The sequence below is a fragment of the Schistocerca gregaria genome, chromosome 4, assembly GCF_023897955.1.
Source record: "Schistocerca gregaria isolate iqSchGreg1 chromosome 4, iqSchGreg1.2, whole genome shotgun sequence".
Lineage (NCBI taxonomy): Eukaryota > Metazoa > Arthropoda > Insecta > Orthoptera > Acrididae > Schistocerca > Schistocerca gregaria.
Genome location: NC_064923.1, coordinates 543,059,043 through 543,081,500, shown reverse-complemented (window position 1 = coordinate 543,081,500; position 22,458 = coordinate 543,059,043). Strand labels below are relative to the sequence as shown.

General features: G+C 38.1%; 1 long non-coding RNA gene across 1 annotated transcript; it reads right to left on the bottom strand.

Moving 5' to 3' along the window:
• Window positions 1–2,552: 2,552 nt before the first annotated feature.
• On the bottom strand, window positions 2,553–5,642 carry LOC126267136 (uncharacterized). Its single transcript, XR_007548962.1, has 3 exons — window positions 5,411–5,642; window positions 2,997–3,052; window positions 2,553–2,775 (listed from the first exon to the last, which is right to left on the bottom strand). It is a non-coding gene; the product is annotated as an uncharacterized LOC126267136 (long non-coding RNA).
• Window positions 5,643–22,458: the final 16,816 nt, after the last annotated feature.

Here is a 22,458-nt window from a genome sequence, read left to right as displayed (position 1 = left end):
TTGATATGAAACATTGTTACATAAATTTTATTCTTCACAAGATTAATAAGGAACTTTAGTTCACTGTCTCCTCATTCCTTGTAAAAAAAAATCAAGAGGAGAAGCTTCTCGTCTTTCAGTCTTTGTAATTCTGGTAATGCTTGTACTTACATGATACTGGAGTATTGAGATCCTTCTTCAAAAATTTGTATTTTAGTATATGTGAAATGCACTGAATTATTTTCTGTTCCTTGTCTGCTGGAGATGAACAGTTTGATTGTTCTCCATTTTGCTTGGGTCACATAATGCAGACACAATGGTCTTGTATGGGCCGCTTGTACAACGCCCAGTTAGCAGGCGGTTAAGCTCTAAGCTTGGAATAGCGCGAGAAACGCGTTGTACGAACCCGGACTAACGCCTAACTGGAGAATAAACTCGAGGATAGTTTAGCCGGTGATTTCTAGCCGGTTAGCGAGCTTAACCACGAAATAAGTTTTAAAGATGGCAGGAATACCCATAGATTCAGACAGCGGTGACGAGTTTTTGGTTGAAGTGTTCATAAAAATGAGGAAGGAGAAGAAAGTGAGACGCAGCCCGAATTATTTTGATGAATTCATATACAGATTTCGCTTGTCAAAGGAAACCGTGCTTCGTCTTTTCAATCTTGTACATCAGAAACTGGGACATAGGGTGGACAGGTGAAATTATTTCTCAGTTTTCTAAGATAATACTGTTAAATTGTGTGAAATGTGTTTCCTTTCCTTACTTCATGAATTGTGTTATTTCTGTAAATTAGGCACATTAAAACGACGGTTCGTGCCAAAATAGCCTTGCGTATCTGGCGTGTGTTACAGTTGTTGCAGTAGTAGAAAGGATTGACTCGTTTTATTTAGAAGACAATCCCATAACAGACTTAATGAAATCGAAAATCCACACCAGTTATGGTTACTACTTGTATGGCAATTTTAACAAAAACGTGAGTTCTTATGTTGCAAAAAGCTTTGATAAAACAGTAGTGTCCCAATTTCAGACAACTTCAGCCTTTAGTGAATATATTTTGATGAGAGGCCCATTTTTGCTTCTGAGCCACAACATCGTATCCCACCATTCTTCACTGAAGTCTGTGAACTCAAGCCAAGTTTAACACAGTAAGACTATCATGAAACTATGGAACATAGCTGTTGTGTTTCTCAACATTATTATTATGTACACCAGCCCATCTGAAAACACCTCGACCTCCCCTTCAGTTCATCTGTATATACTTTATATGACTTCCAGATGTTAATTTTGAATAACTGTATTAAATGGGCTTTGATTATGCCTATACAGTCAATAGTGATATGTCTAATGTCACACTAATGCTTTATTTCAAAATAGTAGCTGAGTAACTGTAGAAGAGCATTAGCTGTTTTAAAAAGAAATTGTATCCTCCTAATATACATATTTGTAAAGTAATTTTCATGATAGATTATCACCATTTGGAATGTGTTGTTCTTCTGGTTTACCAGAATTAGCTTCTTGAGTCAACTTCTGCACCTTAATAACTTGTTCCACAACCTTCCATGCTCTTTATGACAGATTTACAGAAGTGTATGAATTAATTAGTACTTGAGTCTTTGTGAGTTTAAAACTGAAAGAATGGGTGTTTCAGTTTCAAAGGAGACTGTGAGAACCATACTTACCTTCAATTATGAATTAAGAAAAAAGCTCAACTGTTACAGATTACTTTATTCCTTTTTCTTTCTTTCAAGAATGATACTGTTCCACCAATGAACCAATTACTATTAACACTAAGATATTTTGCCTCAGGCGATTTTCTGTTATCTGTTGGAGATTTCGCTGGAATCGACAAGGGGATTACATAGCGTCATTTCCAAGAGTTTGTGGCTCCATAGATTGCACACATATGAGAATTAAGTCTTCAGGTGGTGACAATGCAGAAGAATATAGAGGAAGAAAAGGATATTTTTCTTTGAATGTGCAAACAGTGGCCAGCTATGATTTAAAAATATTGGACATTGTCTGTATGTGGCCAGGTTCAGCAAATGATCAGACCATTTTCAATAATTCTAGGCTGAAAGCTCCACTTGAAAGTGGTGAAATGGGTAATCGTGTGTTGTTGTGTGATTTTGGTTATGCAGTGTGTCATTATCTTCTTCCTCGGATAACCAATCCAAGGACAATCACATACAATGAATCACATATAAGAACACGAAATGTGGTAGAGAGGTCATACGGTGTTTGGAAGAGACGTTTTCCAGTTCTATCTACTAAATAACACTACAGACTGAAAGAGCTGGGGCAATAATTCTTGCAAGTGCTGTGCTGCACAATATGGCAATAGACATGAATGAGGGATTGCCTCCTCTCGATCCTATATTTGAGGCAGCCATTGATATGTCTATTGTAGATGAAAGAGACCAGGATGCACAAGACAATGGACAGCATGCCACAAGAGACACATTTGTCAATTACTTCAATTCTCTATTGTAATTAAATGAAAATTTTATTTTATCTGACTAATTGAAAATAAAATGTTTACATGAATTTGTTTTTATTCAGACATTAATTTCTTTGGTTTTTCTTTTCTAATCTTAATTTTCAGCTCTAGGCTGTCTTTCTTTAATTGAAAAAGCTCTTCTTCTCTCCTCTGTGACTCGTCATGCTGCTTTTGCAACAGCACCAGTTGTAGTTCAGCTAACTCTCTCTTCGCATTGGCCTATGGACCCAACTCTTTAGCTGACACAGACAGTGATACCCTCTGTCGTTTCCACTTGCTTCGGCCTGGCTGGTCTCCTGTAATAAATAAAATATTAGCATAGGAAATTCTATGTTACACCTTTGTGGCTATAAATGGTAATGAATGTGCTTCAGTTCTTAGAAAGACATGATTAATTTCTTTAGAAAGGTAGTATATTTTATGATGTGGATTGTGGGCATTAGTGATACACTTGTGCTTACGTGTTGTGACAACCTAGAACTCAATAAAGCATGCAAATAACATTATTGTGAGGTACCTGATACATGTGTAGCTGATGGACCACCTCCTGGATTATCTGCCCCCTTATGTCAACTGTTGAAGAAAAGAATTAAAAATTTTAAATTACATTTACCTAACTTTTTAAGTTAACTGGTGTGAACCCTCCAGGCTGTTAAAATATATATATATATTCAACATCAAGTATTTTACTGGCAACAAAATAGTTTCACAAAATAATATCATCTTTCAGGATCATTCTTTCCACATTGTGAATGCATACTGCCTTGTTTATTCCTTGCTGGTGATGATTTACTTTCACTGGGGAAAAGAAAATTTAAGACTTTATCTGACTATAGGGCCTCTTACCAACAATGGGTAAAGTAAACCAGTTTATGGCACTAAAGTATGGAATATAGCCTACATGGTAATATCTTAAGACATCATGTTATGTAAGAGGGCAAGCATATTTACAGCTCTGTGAGACAGACACAGTGCCATAGATTCTACATTAGCACAAATTTTAAATTACATTCCCCAAATTTTTTTAAGTTAATTGGTGTGAATCCTATAGGCTGTTAAAATATTTTCACTCAACATCAAGTATTGTGTTGCCAACAAAATATTATTTTGTGAAACTATAATTATGAGCACTGCTGACCCTAGTGTAAACATAAGTTTATGGTTCCCCCTATATAAGATTTAGATTTTATATGGTAGACGATGATGTCAACAAGTAATGGAATATTTGAAGTTTACATTACAATGCTGAGTAAATTTATGAAGAGAGTAATTAATTTGCTTATCAGTTGTTTAATTTTGCAGTAATTTCAAGCTTGCAGAACTAGTCAGATTCATGTAAAGAACTTGTATTTAGATACAATGTAGGATGTAGTGGGCTTCTTAAAACTTGTATTGGATTTTTGCAAGTTGTGTTATCTGAAATCAAATCATGCAGTTGACAATAACACAAAAAGACATTAGATTAGAGCTACTTTGTATGTATTCACATTTTGTAGTGTAGATGTTGATTAATCTGCAGTGCTCATCTCCTTACATTTTATGTAATTTATCATCTGATGGACTACAGCTCCATGAGTTGCACACAGTTTAACTAATTTAATTCAACAAGAAAATTGTCTGCATTGAGCTTATGCACGAGATACAACATATCTGTAAATGAATACATCATTTGAAACTACTGTGTTTCATTATGAACAAAAATGGGATGCTAAAATATTACAACATTCACTTTTGAGACAACTGTAGGAAATGCTACCGTATAATAACTTATTTTGAAGTAGTTTCCACGTTTCTTATCTGTTGGATGTGTCTCCACAAGCAATGGCACGCTTACTTCAGACATTTATGAATAGGGATTTATAATCAGAAAACAAAAGTGACACTTTTAAGTAGAGATTATTATAGGAAACAAGGAAGAACAGAGTGAAGGTCTTACTTCTCCAGTTACTTCCCCTTCCCCCTTTATTATACATAGATGCTAGAGATAATTGTAAAGTCATAATTATATATTTAAAAGCAACTGTTACTTATATATCTAGAAGACATTAAATGACAACAGCCTCTAGTTAAGATATTACCCATAAGTACATTAATTATAAAGAGGTTTATGGCTGTCCACTATAAATGTTGACAACCTATTCTCCATGTGTATCACCCGGTAAAATATTTAATTACCGCCTCATCATAAAAATGGTAATTGTATATGGAAAAAAAGAAGCAGCAGGTGGAGGAACAAACAGTGTTCAATAATTCAGGCCGTAAATAACACCTCAGAATTATCGGCCAAATTAAACTCTGTGAAGCCTGTGTTGTCGCTGACTGTTGCAGTCTCTGAAATGATGACATGACGTTCATTATTTCAAAAAGCTGCTTGCCTTTCAAAATAGTTACTACAGTAGCTGCCTACGAAAAATTCATCATCTACAATATTGGATGAAATATTCTCATCTAGAAACGTTGTGTCAGAATCAAAATGACTAGTATGTCCACCTGAAGAAAGTTTAATTAAACTGTGTATTTTTGTATACACAATTGCAAGTTTATGTTCGTCAAAAGGCCCACCGCCAGTCTAGAGCCTATGCTGCCTTAATGCACCATAATGTTAGTTTCATAAAAACACGGGAGAACTGTCGGATGTTCTCCCGTGCTTTTATGGAACAATCAGTACGCCGGGAAAGCTTTAAACATCACATCAAGCACAATGTTTTCTGGTCTCTTTCTTTAGCGTGTCATATTTCTGTCGCAGCTGATCACTGGTTCTGCACGATGTTGTTTGTGAATTATAGAGAGTAGATACTCCCTCCCATACTTTGTTCTGAAATTTGGAAAGATATCTTATTGGTCAAACAATGAAAACTTAACCATTTAACTAATTTCAAGCGACATTTCATTATACATACATTACAAGCACAGTTAAATGTTTTGACTGACCTTTTCACTACTTGATATTGCATCCGTTTTCTTGTTCTCTATTATGCTTCTGACATCGTGAACGATATCGACATGCTTTAATACATCTTCCAGGGATAGTTTTGGGCTCTCGATAGCGTTTAACTTATTTTAATCGAGCTCTTTTTGCAGACGACGAGACGTAAATAAACTTCAAAAACGCGCGAAAATACCCAGAGTGCTTTCCTGCTGTTGCCAACTTAACTGAACGAGATCGCAATTCCAGGGTTAACTAACAAGAGAATAAAATGGCATCGTACAACACGCTGTCAATGTTATACCGTTGTTAGTTTATTCCGTAATTAGCTAACCTTGGATTTAACCGGGCGTTGTACAACCGGCCCTATATGCAGTGTTAGTTGTATTAAAATATTAAAATCCTTAAAACAATATCTACCAGATTCGTTTTGCTTCTTTGTCAATACAATCCGAATTATTTTTCTGAATAGTGTGAATATTCCTTTTCATTCCTGTGAAGGTAGTTCCCCCATTGCATCTCAAAACACAAACATATGCATACTTAGCCAGCTGTTTCGTTAGAAATATAGCTGATCTTAACTTCATGGGAACAATTGTCAGTAGTCAGTAAGAATTTAAAAGCAAAATAAATTTTGTCTATAGTGTCATTAAAGATCAATAAAGCAAATGTGTAGTACAATTTATTTTTTAAAAAACTCTGCTATTAATTACAGAAAGCGTACATTACACTATGTATTCTTGGTTTGCTAATGTTTCCAACATATCTCTTTCATGTAAATGTATTCCTCTATTAGTTTTATGTTATTGTACGTTCGATGAATACCTAGGCGCAAACAATTATTTATGATTCGTTTTAAAGAGATGTTGATACGTAGCAGTTTAGTGGCTTTTCGGGAAATTCCAGGCCACTATTTCTCCGTGTGGCGGCCAGCATGGCGGCCGTGATCTGTGTTGGAGTTATTTGTATTCATCTTTGATTGTTTAATAGTAGTTTCGGGTAAGTACGTGTTTGACATTTATAGAGAAGTACAGTAGCAGAATACAGCTAATTAAGTGTATTTAATGTAAAACAAAACTGAAGTTTGAGCTTATTATTTCATAAATATATTCAGCAACTATCAGTTGTGTACTTATCGTGCGAACAACTTATGGCGCCATTATGTGACTGACGAGTGCCGCGCCGCTGAACAATAAGAACATTATGTGACGACCACGTACAGATCACTCTTTGCGGTTAAGAGCTGTTTAGCAGGGGCAACTGGCAACTGTTGTTGCATATTGTTGACTAAAGCCGCAGTATTTTCAGTTACTGCACATCGATCAAGACATAAGTCGATCTATACGATTTCTGACCAAGATAAGATAATTTAGCAAATTTATTAGATGAAAATTGATTGGAATGTCATAGAACAGCGCCATCGTAATCCCAGTTCTTAAATAAATTTCCAAATCGATATTCTTTACCGACTTGTTCAATAATTTAGATGCTGTCTTATAGTTAGAAGTAGGTTGACTGATGGATTGCGCACAAAAATATACCCCACCGATTTTTAAGTGGTAAAATATTTGCTGCTGTCTTAGATCGTTGCGGCTTGCTGTGTCTTGTATTTCAATTTAAAAAGTGTACAAAAGCCCCAAGAAATTTTAGTTCTAAATCTAACTGTTAATGCCAACAACTACTGGGGAACTTCACTCACATTATGGAAACATAAGGCTTCGCTACCGGTCAGTTTGTTATCACAACCAGATTTTTTGCATTCATATTTGTTGGCTTCACAAACATTTTACTTTCCAATCTAACGTCGACCTTGGGCAGCTACAGATCAGCCTGTCAACACAACAAAGATTTAAGAGTGTGTGGCGTTCAATACATAACATTATTATGTCCCTTCAGGGATAGTCAGTGATGTTTGCACTATTTTTTGGTACACCTAATTAGTTAAATTATCGCATCTTCTCATGTTATTGCATTGTGATCCACATAGGCTACACCTTTTGACTTCTTATCTCATCCCAGATACTGGTATTATTCTCTGTGAGAATCATTGAATATGATACAAGTAACGGAAGAGAGGGTAAGAAGAAGACTATAAGGCTTAGGCCTACGATATTTTTTATCCTCATGTTTCCGACTTGATGCCTACATGAATACTTTAAGCAACTACTATAATTTTCTTCCCAATTACAGGTTTTATAGTTTTCTGAATGGAACATATATGTAAACATCTTATGTCATTGTATCGTTGTTTGTGAGTAAGGTTACATAAGTAGTCAGGTAAGTTGGCAAAGGAGAACACAATTGGAGAAACAAAAATAATATTTTATTTTAAGCAGAGAAGTTACATATATATGCTTTGCGTTTTGCTTCTGTCACAGTGAGAGCGTTGCAAGCGCCATGGATCCATTTATGACAGCGAGAACAAGCATACCAAGACTCAGATTTACCAGTCATTATAGATTTCAAAAAGATCTTCCACAACAAATTTATGATTGTTGTTGTCATCAATGCAGCTGACTGATACCGCGGAATTTGAAGAATCTTCCAAAAAGACATCCTTATCACATTCTTTTTCTTCTCCCCTTAGCTGACTTTTTGGCATTCTGTTTTTCAGCTCGTTTCTTTTGGGTTTCTTCATTATTTGCTGTGACTTTCATCTCGGCTAGCATGGTTTTTAAAGCTCCTATTGATAGTGCTCCCTCCATGAACCATGGACCTTGCCGTTGGTGGGGAGGCTTGCGTGCCTCAGCGATACACATGGCCGTACCGTAGGTGCAACCACAACAGAGGGGTATCTGTTGAGAGGCCAGACAGACATGTGGTTCCTGAAGAGGGGCAGCAGCATTTTCAGTAGTTGCAAGGGCAACAGTCTTGATGATTGACTGATCTGGCCTTCTAACACTATCCAAAATGACCTTGCTGTGCTGGTACTGCGAACGGCTGAAAGCAAGATGAAACTACAGCCATAATTTTTCCTGAGGACATGCAGCTTTACTGTATGGTTAGACGATGATGGCGTTCTCTTGCATAAAATATTCCGGAGGTAAAATAGTCCCCCATTTGGAATGCGGGTAAGCTACTACAAACAGCATAGTGAACACATTATTGTGGCCAAGATAGACATGAAGCCCAGGCCTATGACAGTAGTACAAGTTTATATGCCAACTAGTTCTGTAGATGATGAAGAAATTGATGAAATGTATGATGAGATAACAGAAATTATTCAGGTAGTCAAGGGAGACGAAAATTTATTAGTCATGGGTGACTGGAATTCGATAGTAGGAAAAGTTAGAGAAGGAAATGTAGTAGGTGAATATGGATTGGGGGTAAGTAATGAAAGAGGAAGTCATTTGGTAGGATTTTGCACAGAGCATAACTTAATCATAGCTAATACTTGGTTCAAGAATCATAAAAGAAGGTTGTATAGAGGGGCAGATGTGGACACTGACCACAATCTATTGGTTACGAACTGTAGATTAAAACTGAAGAAACTGCAAAAAGGTGGGAATTTAAGGAGACGGGACCTGGATAAACTGACTAAACCAGAGGTTGTAAAGAGTTTCAGGGAGAGCATAAGGGAACAATTGGCAGGAATGGGGGAGAAATACAGTAGAAGAAGAATGGACAGCTCTCAGGGATGAAGTAGTGAAGGCAGAAGAGGTTCAAGTAGGTAAAAAGACGAGGGCTGGTAGAAATCCTTGGGAGGCAGAAGAAATATTGAATTTAATTGACGAAAGGAGAAAATATAAAAATGCAGTAAATGAAGCAGGCAAAAAGGAATACAAACGTCTAAAAAATGAGATTGACAGGAAGTGCAAAATGGCTAAGCAGGGATGGCTAGAGGACAAATGTAAGGTTGTAGAGGCTTATCTCACTACAGGTAAGATAGATACCTACAGGAAAATTAAAGAGACCTTTGGAGAAAAGAAAACCACTTGTATGTATATCAAGAGCTCAGATGGAAACCCAGTTCTAAGCAAAGAAGGGAAAGAAGAAAGGTGGAAGGAGTATACAGAGGGTCTACACTAGGGTGAAGTAATTGAGGACAATATTATGAAAATGGAAGAGGATGTAGATGAAGATGAACTGGGAGATATGATACTGCATGAAGTGTTTGACAGAGCTCTGAACGACCTAAGTCAAAACAAGGGCCCGGGAGTAGACAACATTCCATTAGAACTACTGGTAGCTTTGGGAGAGCCAGCCTTGACAAAACTCTACCATCTGGTGAGCAAGATGTATGAGACAGGCGAAATACCCTCAGATTTAAAGAAGAATGATTCCAATCCCAAATAATGTTGGTGTTGACAAATGTGAGAATTACCGAACCATCAGTTTAATAAGCCACAGTTGCAAAATACTTTACAGACCAATGGAAAAACTGGTAGAAGCCGACCTCAGGGAAGATCAGTTTGGATTCCATAGAAATGTTGGAACACGTGAGGCACTACTGACCCTACAACTTATCTTAGAAGACAGATTAAGGAAAGGCAAACCTACATTTTCAGCATTTGTAGATTTAGAGAAAGCTTTTGACAATGTTGATTGGAATACTCTCTTTCAAATTCTGAAGGAGGCAGAGGTAAAATACAGGGATTATAAGGCTATTTACAATTTTCACAGAAACCAGATGGCAGTTATAAGAGTCGAGGGGCATGAAAGGGAAGCAGTGGTTGGTAAGGGAGTGAGACAGGGTTGCAGTGTCTCCCCGATGTTATTCAATCTGTATATTGAGCAGGCAGTAAAGTAAACAAAAGAAAAATTCGGAGTAGGCATTAAAATCCATGGAGAAGAAATAAAAACTTTGACGTTCGCTGATGACATTGTAATTCTGTCAGAGACAGCGAAGGACCTGGAAGAGCAGTTGAACAGAGTGGACAGAGTCTTGAAAGGAGGATATAAGATGAACATCACCAAAAGCAAAATGAGGATAATGGAATGTAGTCGAATGAAGCCGGGTGATGCTGAGGGTATTAGATTAGGAAATGAGACACTTGAAGTAGTGAAGAAGTTTTGCTATTTGGGGAGTAAAATAACTGATGATGGTCGAAGTAGAGAGGAATAAAACGTAGACTGGCAATGATAAGGAAAGTGTTTGTGAAGAAGAGAAATTTGTTAATATCGAGTATAGATTTAAGTGTCAGGAAGTTGTTTCTGAAAGTATTTGTATGGAGTGTAGCCATGTATGGAAGTGAAACAAGGACGATAAATAGTTTGGACAAAAAGAGAATAGAAGCTTTTGAAATGTGGTGCTACAGAAGAATGCTGAAGATTAGATGGGTAGGTCACATAACTAATGAGAGGGTATTGAATAGAATTGGGGAGAAGCGGAGTTTGTGGCACAACTTGACAAGAAGAAGGGACAGGTTGGTAGGACATGTTCTGAGGCATCAAGGGATTACAAATTTAGCATTGGAGGGCAGCGTGGAGGGTAAAAATCGTAGGGGGATACCAAGAGATGAATACACAAAGCAGATTCAGAAGGATATAGATTGCAGTAAGTACTGGGAGATGAAGAAGCTTGCACAGGATAGAGTAGCATGGGGAGCTGCATCAAACCAGTCTCAGGACTGAAGACTACAACAACAACAACAATAACAATTGACAGGCCTGCTTGTGATGTGCAATGAGGGCTACTTTTGCCAGTGTTTTCTATCTTTTGGAGTAGCATTCAGTAAAAGAAGCAGGGCAAAGTAGGGTAGATCTACACAAGGTGGTCCAGGTATTCTAGTTTCATCAGAGTTATCTCAATGAGCTTAAGGTTCAGTTAGGCCTACTTCGGTGTCAGTGTGCTACCACCAGAGGCATCTCATGTCCAACTACTTCTGTTTCGTCCAGACTAACTACTGAGTCATTATGTGGTCTCTGTGTTGCCATCAACGGCTCACAGTCAGAATCACTGAATGTTTGAGATTCAGTAGAAATAGTCAAGTTGCTTTTTAACCCTTTTATGACAATTGTACCAAACTTGCTGTATGCTACTTTAAATAACCCAACAACATCTTTAATAGTTAACAGTCCCATTAAGTAATCACCAGTCCGGCTTTAGGCAGTTTTAAATGGGCTGTAGAAAGCTGTTTCCAGTGGCTCATACGATGGCTGGCATGTGGCAGAAGACCCAGTAAACTAACATGATTTTCTCAACATAAATTGACAGCTTTTAAAGTACCATATGATGTGTGGTTATCCATCAACATAAAAATTGGTTTTTCCTTGCAAGGCCTTACATGTTTCATGAAAAATTCTCACCACTGGATAAAGGTTTCAGCATCCATCCACCCAGATTCATTACACACACCTAGAGAACCAGATGTCGCTTTGTTCATAAAGTGTTACTGCACTCACACCCTGGAGAAAATGAAGAAATGTGGGATGTAATGACCAATACCAATGAAACTGCTTGCTTAATTGACATTCACTCCCCCTTTAGAAAAAAAAAATCATTTTGTACCCCTGCAATTTTCTTTTGGGATTAAGGTGCTCAATTTTTTTGTGGGGACAGTTGAGCAGCCAGTCTCATCTGTATTGTAAATCTGATGAGGCTCATACTTTTCACAGCTAAAATCCATGAGTCCAGATTAAAGAACACTTCAGCGTAAGTTTTGTTAAAAGCAGCCAGGCTGGCTGCAGATGCAGCTTCTGGTTTTAGAAGTAGTATTAGTAGTAATAGTAGTAGTAGCAGTAGTAATAATAGCTTTATTCTTCTGCAGATATCTTTTTACAAGGATATTGAACATGAAAATGTATTGCATAACAGGTACTTATTAGGTGCCTTTTTAAATAAGTGAATTTTTGCAATTTCTTTAATCTCTTTTGGTAATTTATTGTACAGTTTTATTCCTTGGTTGAAAACGCTGTTTTTAGTTTTATGCTTATTTTTTCTTGGTAAAAGTAAATTGAGCCTAGCTATTGTTCTATGGTCATGGACAGAGCTGTTTGCGCAGTAGTCACCAATGTTATTTTTGATGTGTATAACTGACTGATAAATGTATTCACATGGATCTGTTAAAATCCCCGGTGTTTTGAACAGATCTTTACAATGAGCTCGACTACTATTTTTGGTTATTATTCTTATGGCTCTTTTCTGGAGTTTGAAAATTGTTTTGATATTTTGTGCATTTGTTCCCCAAAAAAGAATGACATAGCTAAGAACTGAGTGTATGTATGAATAGTATGTAAGTAAAAGACACTTCATGTTACACACTGATGATAGGCTTCTAAAGGCATAACATGCTGATGATATTCTGCTTGCAAGTACCTTTGTGTGTTCATACCACTTCAACTGGGAATCAATATTCATTCCTAGAAATGTTGCATTTGTTACACAGTCTATAGAGGTACCATGTACATTTAATTTAACGTTGTCATTTTTCCTCTTCAGACTGAAGTTCATGACATTAGTTTTCTTTATGTTCAATGTCACTTTATTACTTATTGACCAATCATAAATTTCCTTGAGATTTTCATTTGCTTTCTTGACAAGGAGTTCTCTTGTTTTCTCAGTGACTATAATAATGCTGTCATCAGCAAAGAGAATTTTTTCACCATGAGTAGCACTACTGGGAAGGGAAAAGTTGAATACAAAGCGAAGGATGAGGTCTTTACCCACTTCCTTTTTTCTTTGTTGCAGTTGTGTGGACTCTTCATTGTTTTGGATGGTCATAGGCAGTATTGGCAAACTATTTCCTTGTTAAACTGACAGCTCTTCTGTCCAAGTCCTGGACATATTCCTTGAAGTTTTCAGCCACCCATCAGTGAATGTACATAGAAAGCATCTGGCACTTGGCAAAATCTGAAAAATAAGTAAAATTTAATTTGTTTTAACGTAACACATTAGTTACAAGCCATGATATTTAGTTCACGTGGTGCTTGCAACTTAAACTGATATAAGCTTATTACATTTAAATAACTTACTTCTTCTACATACTTCCTGGCATAATGCCACAATGTAGCTTCTGGCAGACAATACTTTCTCGAAACTGCATACACCACCACACTGTTCTTTACCCCCTGCACAGCTAGATCCATCAAATTATGTCACCATTGCTGCTTATTGGTCTTTCTTTTACACTTGTTATCCATGCTGAATTCTGCAAATTAAATTGAAAAACTCATTAAAATGCTTTATGCATTGGTTGGGTAAAATGATGAATTTGTCATGTTGTCTACTTAGAAAATTTGTCACCCAAAGTACTCATTTATAATCTTAACTTAAGAACAACACTCCATTAAATTCTCTTTGGAGATTACTATTGCATTAAAGAAACAATGTCGTTTGTAGTTTCATGGTCCAGATGTTGTTTCAGTGCACTGTTAAATTGCAATGAATGTGCATTTAAACACAAATGATGGTGTCTTGGGGATAAATGATGATGGTTAGCTGTAGTTGATACTGTAGCACATGTAGAGTGCTAACCACTAGCATAATAGGTGTTTCAAGTGCTGCTCTCTCTAGTTCTCTCTCTCTCTCTCTCTCTCTCTCTCTCTCTCTCTCTCTCTCTCTCTCTCTTACCCAACATAATATGTTATGTCAAATTTTTTGATACTATTTTCATAGAAACCTCGCAAAATTTTATTCCCAATTGATAAAAAAGCATTAAAAATCTAGATTGTAAGTAGATAAGACTTTTTCGATACTACCACATGAGCATTAGTTAACAGCCAGTTATGCAGATGTGTAAAATACATAGAAAATAATTTCCGTCTGTGGGCTCAGTAAGATGTTAAGTTGTTTAGGTAATGTGCAAAAATAAGTGTAGGTAACCACTCACCAATGAGAGAGTGGTGGACAGCACATAGGAACTTTTAAAAATTGTATGTTGTCTCACTGGCTTTCAAGCTGTCACACTTCTTTAATTTTGATGATGTGTTCACAGTTACATACATGCATACACAAACAGCCACAAGTTGACTCTGCAGCCATGGTAATACTGACTGTTGTTAAATGGTTGCCATCACAAATGGGTGATGAAAGACATCTGTCAATAGGGAGAGAGGAGATGTATGGGGCAAGGAGTTGAGTGGGGAGGGAGAGCTGGATGGCAGTCATCAGCAGCAGCACATTGTGGATAACTTTCATTAAACATCTATTCAGACCCCATTGCTCTCAACCTATCCCTCCATGGCAAATTCCTAGCCACTTCTTTCCAGTCCAGTAACTGTACTCTTCTTTTCCTCACCTATCACACACTGTCCTACACACCTTCAGTTTAGATATTATCATTGTTAAAACATGTCTTGACATTGTTTTTTTCCAACTAATAATGCGAGACATTACTTTTTAGCTTTGCACAATGTAAAGAAGATTACCGTTAGTGTTACTGATACTTAAGTTGCCTACCATTAGTTTTTAGCAGGGTTGTCATCTCTGTGATGATGATACCCTAATGGTGGTAGTCTCTCATAATATGATCTTTGAGAGAAGATTATTCGTACATTTCAAAAATCTTCTTACCAGGTATCGACACACACACACACACACACACACACACACACACACACACACACACACACAAGCATATCAGCTCACAGGAGCCCTAGCCTCTTGAATCATACTTCTCTTCTTCTTCTGGGTTAAGCATTAAGCTATGTACCAGAATGTTTCAGAGGCTGGATGAAAAGTTAAAATTCTCAATTTGGTGCATAAAAAGAGAAAGCTTGTTCTTAATTAAAGCTTTTTTGTTATATGTTAGTGTAGGGATAAAAGTGATGCCTTCAGATAGCATGTACTTTAAATGCCTCATCCTCCAAGAATATCGGTTATCAGTAACATGTTTTGTTGTTTGTTCATGGCTTTCCTAGACAGCAGTTTTGCGCCCAATCTGAACTGCAGGCTTAAGTTCTCTAGCCAAGATAACCATCTTTGTCCTGGACCACATCTCCCACCAGTCTTTCCCATTTGTAACATGTTATATTTGTTCTTGTGCATTATATGGCCAAAGTGTTCCAGTTTTCGGTCTTTATAGTATTGAGAATTTTTAAATCTTTGTTCATACACTGTAGCATCCTTAATATCATTCAATATGCCCACATTTCAAGTGCCTCCAATTCATTAAGTAATACTGCAGTAAGTATCCGTGACTCAACTCCATAGAATAGGAAATGGAATAATTAGCATTGAAGTAGCTGAGTGCAATGTGTAATACTTACATCACACCTAGTCAGAACCTTCTTCATTTTCTGGAAAAAAACTTATGGCCGCTTTAATTCTGCAGCAAATTTCTTGAGAGAAATACCAGCTACTGTTGATTTAAAACTCTAAATATCTATATGATGAAACCCTTTCAAACTAATTATTGAGTATAAGAGAGCACTGAATTTCTTCTCTGTTTCTGCTGGCACCAATCCATTTTGTTCCTGATGTATGCTCTCTTCAATATTGCTCTCTTCAGTGGCAGCTTTTAATAATTCTTGCCTGATTATAAGTAAGACAGTGTCATCAGCACATCTAATGTTATTGATGATATCTCTGCTAATCACCACACCTTGATATTTGAAGAACATCTCAGAATATTTTTTCAGAATAGATATTGCAAATTTAATGAGGATATGGAGGTAAGTACGACAGCTTAAATGAATACACTAAGATTCCATGTGTAGAGATAAGCACTTAATGATCAACTTGATATTGCTATACATAAACACACCATCACTCCAATTCAAATGTTTGCAACAAACTAAAGGTCCCTGCGCTATTGGCCACAAACCTCAAAGGTTTAACAATTAACAATTCCATGGCCATTTTACATGCTGGTTTATGGGACTTCAACCTGGATGATTCTAGCTGTCTCACATCTTCATGAATTGGGAGTGATGAGTTATTCAGTATTCTTGTCCACAGATGACCAAGATGTTTTTGTGTTCTGATATGAGGAGGTGGTATGTTAGGCCTACACAGCAGCGGCAGCCATTGGACTGGAGTAGCAAGTAATTTTCCAGATATGATATGCATAGTGTGTTGAAGTTGAATGCCCACAAGCTGAGTATGGCAGCTATTAAGCCATACTGCAGGCAGTACTCTGCTGAGGAATAGCCGAGTACTAGAGCAGTTGTTCTCAATGTGTTGGCGTCAGATCCCCGTGATGTACCAGCTAGATGCTGAAGAAGGTTATTACGGCTCTTCAGTTTTGCAGCAGATTTACGTAATTGGGCTCCATATGTTAGGGTCCTTTCCAAAGTCATACCCATATGGAATGTAGCAATACTCAAAAAGGCCAAAGGGTGTTTTATGTATGTCATCAGCATGCATCGATATTTGATGATATGCTTTCTTGAAATCTACCACGCTGAACATTTTTGAATCACTCAGTTGTTGTGCAAAGTACTGTATATGCAGAACTGGATAATTGTACAGAATAGTTCTATCGTTTAGTCTACGGTAATTCCCACAGTGCCGTCTTTTTATGGAGTGGGTCGAATTGATAATGACCAATTTCTGGAAGAGGGGTGAACAATCCCTGCAGTTAAGAGTTCCTGAGTAATAGACTCAGCAACATTGAGTTTATGAGGGTTCAGTCTCTGAGCTTTATATCTAACAGGGAGGCCTTCAGTAGTATTCAATCTATGACATGCACCATTGGTGACAGCCGAAACACTTTATGACTAGGGGGTGGGGATAACACCGTTTACTAGGTGAGGCAGGAACACTGACCTCGATATCATCCATCACACAGTGGTTGGTGTCGGCATCTGGTAGCGAGGCTGAACAGCTGGTGCCGTGAAGGCTGGAGATCTTGCACCTGTCAAGGTCGAGGGCATGAGTAGTATCCTCGATGAGTTATCGTAACATGGCTTGATTAGTTTGGAGAGCATTAATCTGTTGGTGTTGAACTAGAATGTCACAAGATGCACTCGCGAGTGAACAGAACCTACTCAGCTGTCAAAGAGCTAAGAGAACTGTCACGAAGGGGTGAGGGTTGCGCTCGAGAGGCAGACATGAGAGGAATAGTTGTATCAGTAGGTAGGTGATGCAGGGCATTGTCTGATGTATTGATAGAAAATGGGTGGTGGCATAGGAAATCAACCCCTAGCACTGGGTAACTGACTTCTGCTATGTGAAATGTCCATGGAAACTGCAGAGAGGCAGATAATTTCAAAGTGAGTGGAGCTGTACCAAGGATGTTGATGTTTGAATCATTTGCGACCCGTGGTAATGTAGGTGAGGGTCACAGATTCAGAGGTGCAACTGATGGGGGAATGACGCTTGTGTCAATCAAAAACTTTTGCTTGGTGTAGCGTCGTGCACATAGAGGTATCTGCCAACAGGCGAGGCGATATGTGCTGACTGCTCATGACTGTAGTGCCATGTAATTTTTGCATAAGGCAAGGTGCCTAATGCATCTCACATTGCGTGTTTTCTGCGACATTTGCGAGCAGCGTCTCCGAATGTGGCGTGAAACCAGTATGAAGGATAACGTGGGTGCTGTTGAGTGTCCATAGTATTATGGGAGGCTTCTGCTACGCTGTGCTGTGTGTTACTGAAGGCTGCCGGAGGGGGGACACACAGCAGCATACAAGGTTCATGATTTAGGCCGCCAGATGGAAGCACTTGCTTTGGCTTCTGACTGCATGGATGAGAGCATTTGATACCAGGTGGTGGAGGGTGCAGTAGTGTGCTGACATCACGTGACTGAGTGGGGGAAACTGGAAGCTGAAATGAAAGTTTGCACTGGCGAATTATCTTGAAAGTGCGGTCTGCCACTAACAGTTTCTCATTGAGCAAGCTCGATGTGAGTTGTAGGAGTTGAAGTTGTAATGTTTCTGGGAGTTACATTAACGAGATATACTACAGTGCTGCGGCTAGCAAAAGGTCATGTGTTGCAAGGACACATAGACGATGTCACAGTGTGGAGAGAGTGAGGTCGCCTAAATGTTCCTTGTGAATAATATGGTGAATGATCTCATCAGAAGGTAGTGACAAATGTTCACAAATAATTCATTTAGCATTTGTGTATTGTGGGAGGGAGGGGGTGGGGGTGGGGGGTGGGGAGGGAGGAGAGGGGCGAATGCACCACAGTGTCATGGATTAAGTCCAAATGGTCATGTACACGGTTGGTGAGGCACACGAATTTCGATCCTTGACACTCGTTTCTTGTTTTCCTTACGTGTTATTTTCTTATACAGCATTTTTCACCTTTTCCTGCTTTCTTTGCATGTATCCATCTATTTTACTAAATTTGTCCACATTCGTTTCTTTTAATGTGTGTCAGGGCACTAATGACCTCGACATTGAGTGCCCATAAGCACCAACAGACACACACACACACACACACACACACACACACACACACACACACACACACACACACTCACTCACACAGTAGCATGAAAAAGAGAGTCCACAAGTGCAAACCAGATGCGTGGCTGGTCCTTTACAAATGTAGGCAGTTGCAGAAATTTGGCGTACGGGATGTCTGATAACACAGTGTTACTTGGGGGTTGATTGTGCGTAACTGTTTGTTGGTAGCAGTAACACTGGGGAGTGGGGGACATGGGTCCCCAGAAACTTGACCAGGCAGGTGAGGTTCCTGTTGCAGCCAGGGCATCGGGAAATATTGTGTCGAAGTAGTAGCATCTCCAATAATCCACTGCTCAGAATTAGCCGTAGGCATGGGAGAGAGTTGTAATTCGGTCAGAAATGTGGCTGGCACACGCGGCACAGCAGACTTGACCTAGGCTGAGGCAAGATGTACAGGTCAGCAAACCCATGTTGTATGAAACTGAATGCAGTACATATCGAAGCATGAGGCACTGTTCGTGATACATCACTCTCTTGATCAAAATGTCCATACATGTGTGAAGGCACAGTCAGAGGCAATGTGGCGGTGGCCGCATGGACTCTATTAACTGTAGCACTCACAGGCACAGTAGAAAAATGATGAAAGTTCATGTTTTGAAGTTCTGCTTGCATAGCTGGAAGCTGCAAAGGCATCTGGTTCACAGATAAATAAGGTGCTTGAATCGCAGCAGGCGAACATAGCTACTGTTGGCTGTTGAAAGACCACATGGCATAACAACAAAATATGATATGAAAAACATGAAAACAGTTTGTAGCACTTGTCATTGGGGTCACCATTGTGGAACTAGGTACGATGGCTTAAATGAATACTCTAAGATTCCACGTGTAGAGATAAGCACTTTAAGGATCAGCTCGATATCGCTATACATAAAAACACCATCGCTCCAATTCAAATGTTTGCAACAAACTAAAGGTCCATGCACTATTGGCCACAAACCTCAAAGATGGCAGTCCAAAGATAGTTCACTTGACTGGTTCCATTTTGCCACAGGAAGAAAACTCAACTCTCCAAACTCCGTTCATAATCAATACTTCTTCTGACAGCCGATTATTGACATGCACACCAGCACTTTGGTTCCAGTAAAGATTTCCAATCAGTTGGACGTCGCAACTGCCTAGAGACAGTTTTCATAAGATAGGTCTCATTCTGTTGTGCTGAACTTAACTGATGAAACAAGCATAAACTGTGATGTAAGCATCATGGCATTATTGAATCAAAACCTGAGATCTGACTAATGTCTCTTGAGTCCTGAAACAACTTCTGAATCCTAACTGAAAGTCACCACAGCTCTCCTCACATTCACAGTATATTCTCAAATGCAGTGTTTTATTTGATAACTTGAGAGTTGTTGTTGTTGTTGTCTTCAGTCCTGAGACTGGTTTGATGCAGCTCTCCATGCTACTCTATCCTGTGCAAGCTTCTTCATCTCCCAGTACCTACTGAAACCTACATCCTTCTGACTCTGCTTAGTGTATTCATCTCTTGGTCTCCCTCTACGATTTTTACCTTCCACGCTGCCCTCCAGTGCTAAATTTGTGATCCCTTGATGCCTCAAAACATGTCCTACCAACCGATCTCTTCTTTTGGTCAAGTTGTGCCACAAACTTCTCTTCTCCCCAATCCTATTCAATACCTCCTCATTAGTTACGTGATCTATCCACCTTATCTTCAGTATTCTTCTGTAGCACCACATTTCGAAAGCTTCTATTCTCTTCTTGTCCAAACTAGTTATCGTCCATGTTTCACTTCAATACATGGCTACACTCCAAACAAATACTTTCAGAAACGACTTCCTGATACATAAATATATATTCGATGTTAACAAATTTCTCTTCTTCAGAAACGCTTTCCTTGCCATTGCCAGTGTACATTTTATATCCTCTATACTTCGACCATCATCAGTTATTTTACTTCCTAAATAGCAAAACTCCTTTACTACTTCAAGTGTCTCATTTCCTAATCTAATTCTCTCAGCATTACCCAATTTAATTTGACTACATTCCATTATCCTCGTTTTGTTTTTGTTGATGTTCATCTTATATCCTCCTTTCAAGACACTGTCCATTCCGTTCAACTGCTCTTCCAAGTCCTTTGCCGTCTCTGACAGAATTACAATGTCATCGGCGAACCTCAAAGTTTTTACATCTTCTCCATGAATTTTAATACCTAGTCCAAATTTTTCTTTTTTTTCCTTTACTGCTTGCTCAATATACAGGTTGAATAACATCGGGGAGAGGCTACAACCCTGTCTCACTCCTTTCCCAACCACTGCTTCCCTTTCATGCCCCTCGACTCTTATGACTGCCATCTGGTTTCTGTACAAATTGTAAATAGCCTTGAGAGTATGACTCATTAAACTGATCATTGTGTAGCCAGTGCAGCACTTTGCACTGGGCTTTCTGGGGAGTGGTGCAAGTGTTGGTTCAATAGAAACTGTTGAACAAAGCAGCCAACAAGGATGGAGATAATTCATCCTTGAACAGCTTCAGTACTTCTGTGTGCATTTTGTCAAGATCTGAAGGCTTCTTGCTTGTTGATATTGTTACAGCATGATCAACTTCTGCTCTTGTGATGTCCCTACCACTGCTCTCCCTAAAACCATTATTAACTCTTCTGTGTTTTGCTACATGCTTTTGAAATATGATGCTCTTTTATGTTATTTATTTCCTTCTGTATTTCTTTTTATATCAGAAATAGTAGTATTATGTGGAGAAATCTACACCAATGTGACTCTTCCCATAAATTTAAAATTACTAACATAATTTACAAAAAGAAAGACATCAAAAAGTTTACACAAAGTGGCTAAGGATCAAGGTCTGTGGTTGGTTATATGCTAGTTAATGAACAAATGAAGGATCTTATGTGAGATTTGTTTGTTTATAGAGGAAGCAACATAGGTAGTGTCCATTTTCTTATGGACAGTAAGATAAGGCTGCTATCAAAATGAAAGAAAACACAAGAACTCCAAAAGAAGCCTAGACATGAGATGTTGAAAGTATGCCTCTTGCTGGAATATAATATTAGTAAACTTTATCAGTACAGATCCGAAGAACAGCTTGCTATACTTAAGGATATCAATGACCACATGAAGAATATCACAGAAGTTGTTCTTTTTAAGGAACAAAATGGATTTAGATGAGGTAGTTCATGCACAGACAATGTGTTTCTAATTAAGAACATTGTAAAAATCACAGAGAATTTAGTATAGAAACCCATATGACCATTATCGCTATTCAGAAGGCTTTTGACCACATGAGCTATGGTAGCATAAGGATGATTCTCTCTGTATGTGGATATCCTTATTAGCTCAAATAGGTAACGAAAAGTCTTCACAAAAATACACTCATTGTAATAGACACAGCTATGAATCAATTAGAAAAAAATAATTACTAACCAGTGCGTAAGACATTTACATTGACTTCATTCTTCATAAATGGAAATGTAAGGCAAACAAAGGAATTAGGGAGCACATGAGGAATATTAGAAACTGCTTCTATTTGCGGAGATATTGTTGTTATTTAAAAGAATGAAGATGACCTCCAAAGATCAGTATACCAGCTGAATGAAATGTGCAAGAAATTCGATTTTAAAGTTCCTCATATAAAGTAACAATGGAGGCATTCTGAGGAAAATATCTACTGAGATCAAAAATTGTTTTAGATAATTCAGGTTTAAAAGAAAGTTCTTAAATCTCTTACTTACATTTTGCTGTAAGTTTTGATTTTAAAAAAAAAGAAAAAAAAAAGAAAAGAAAC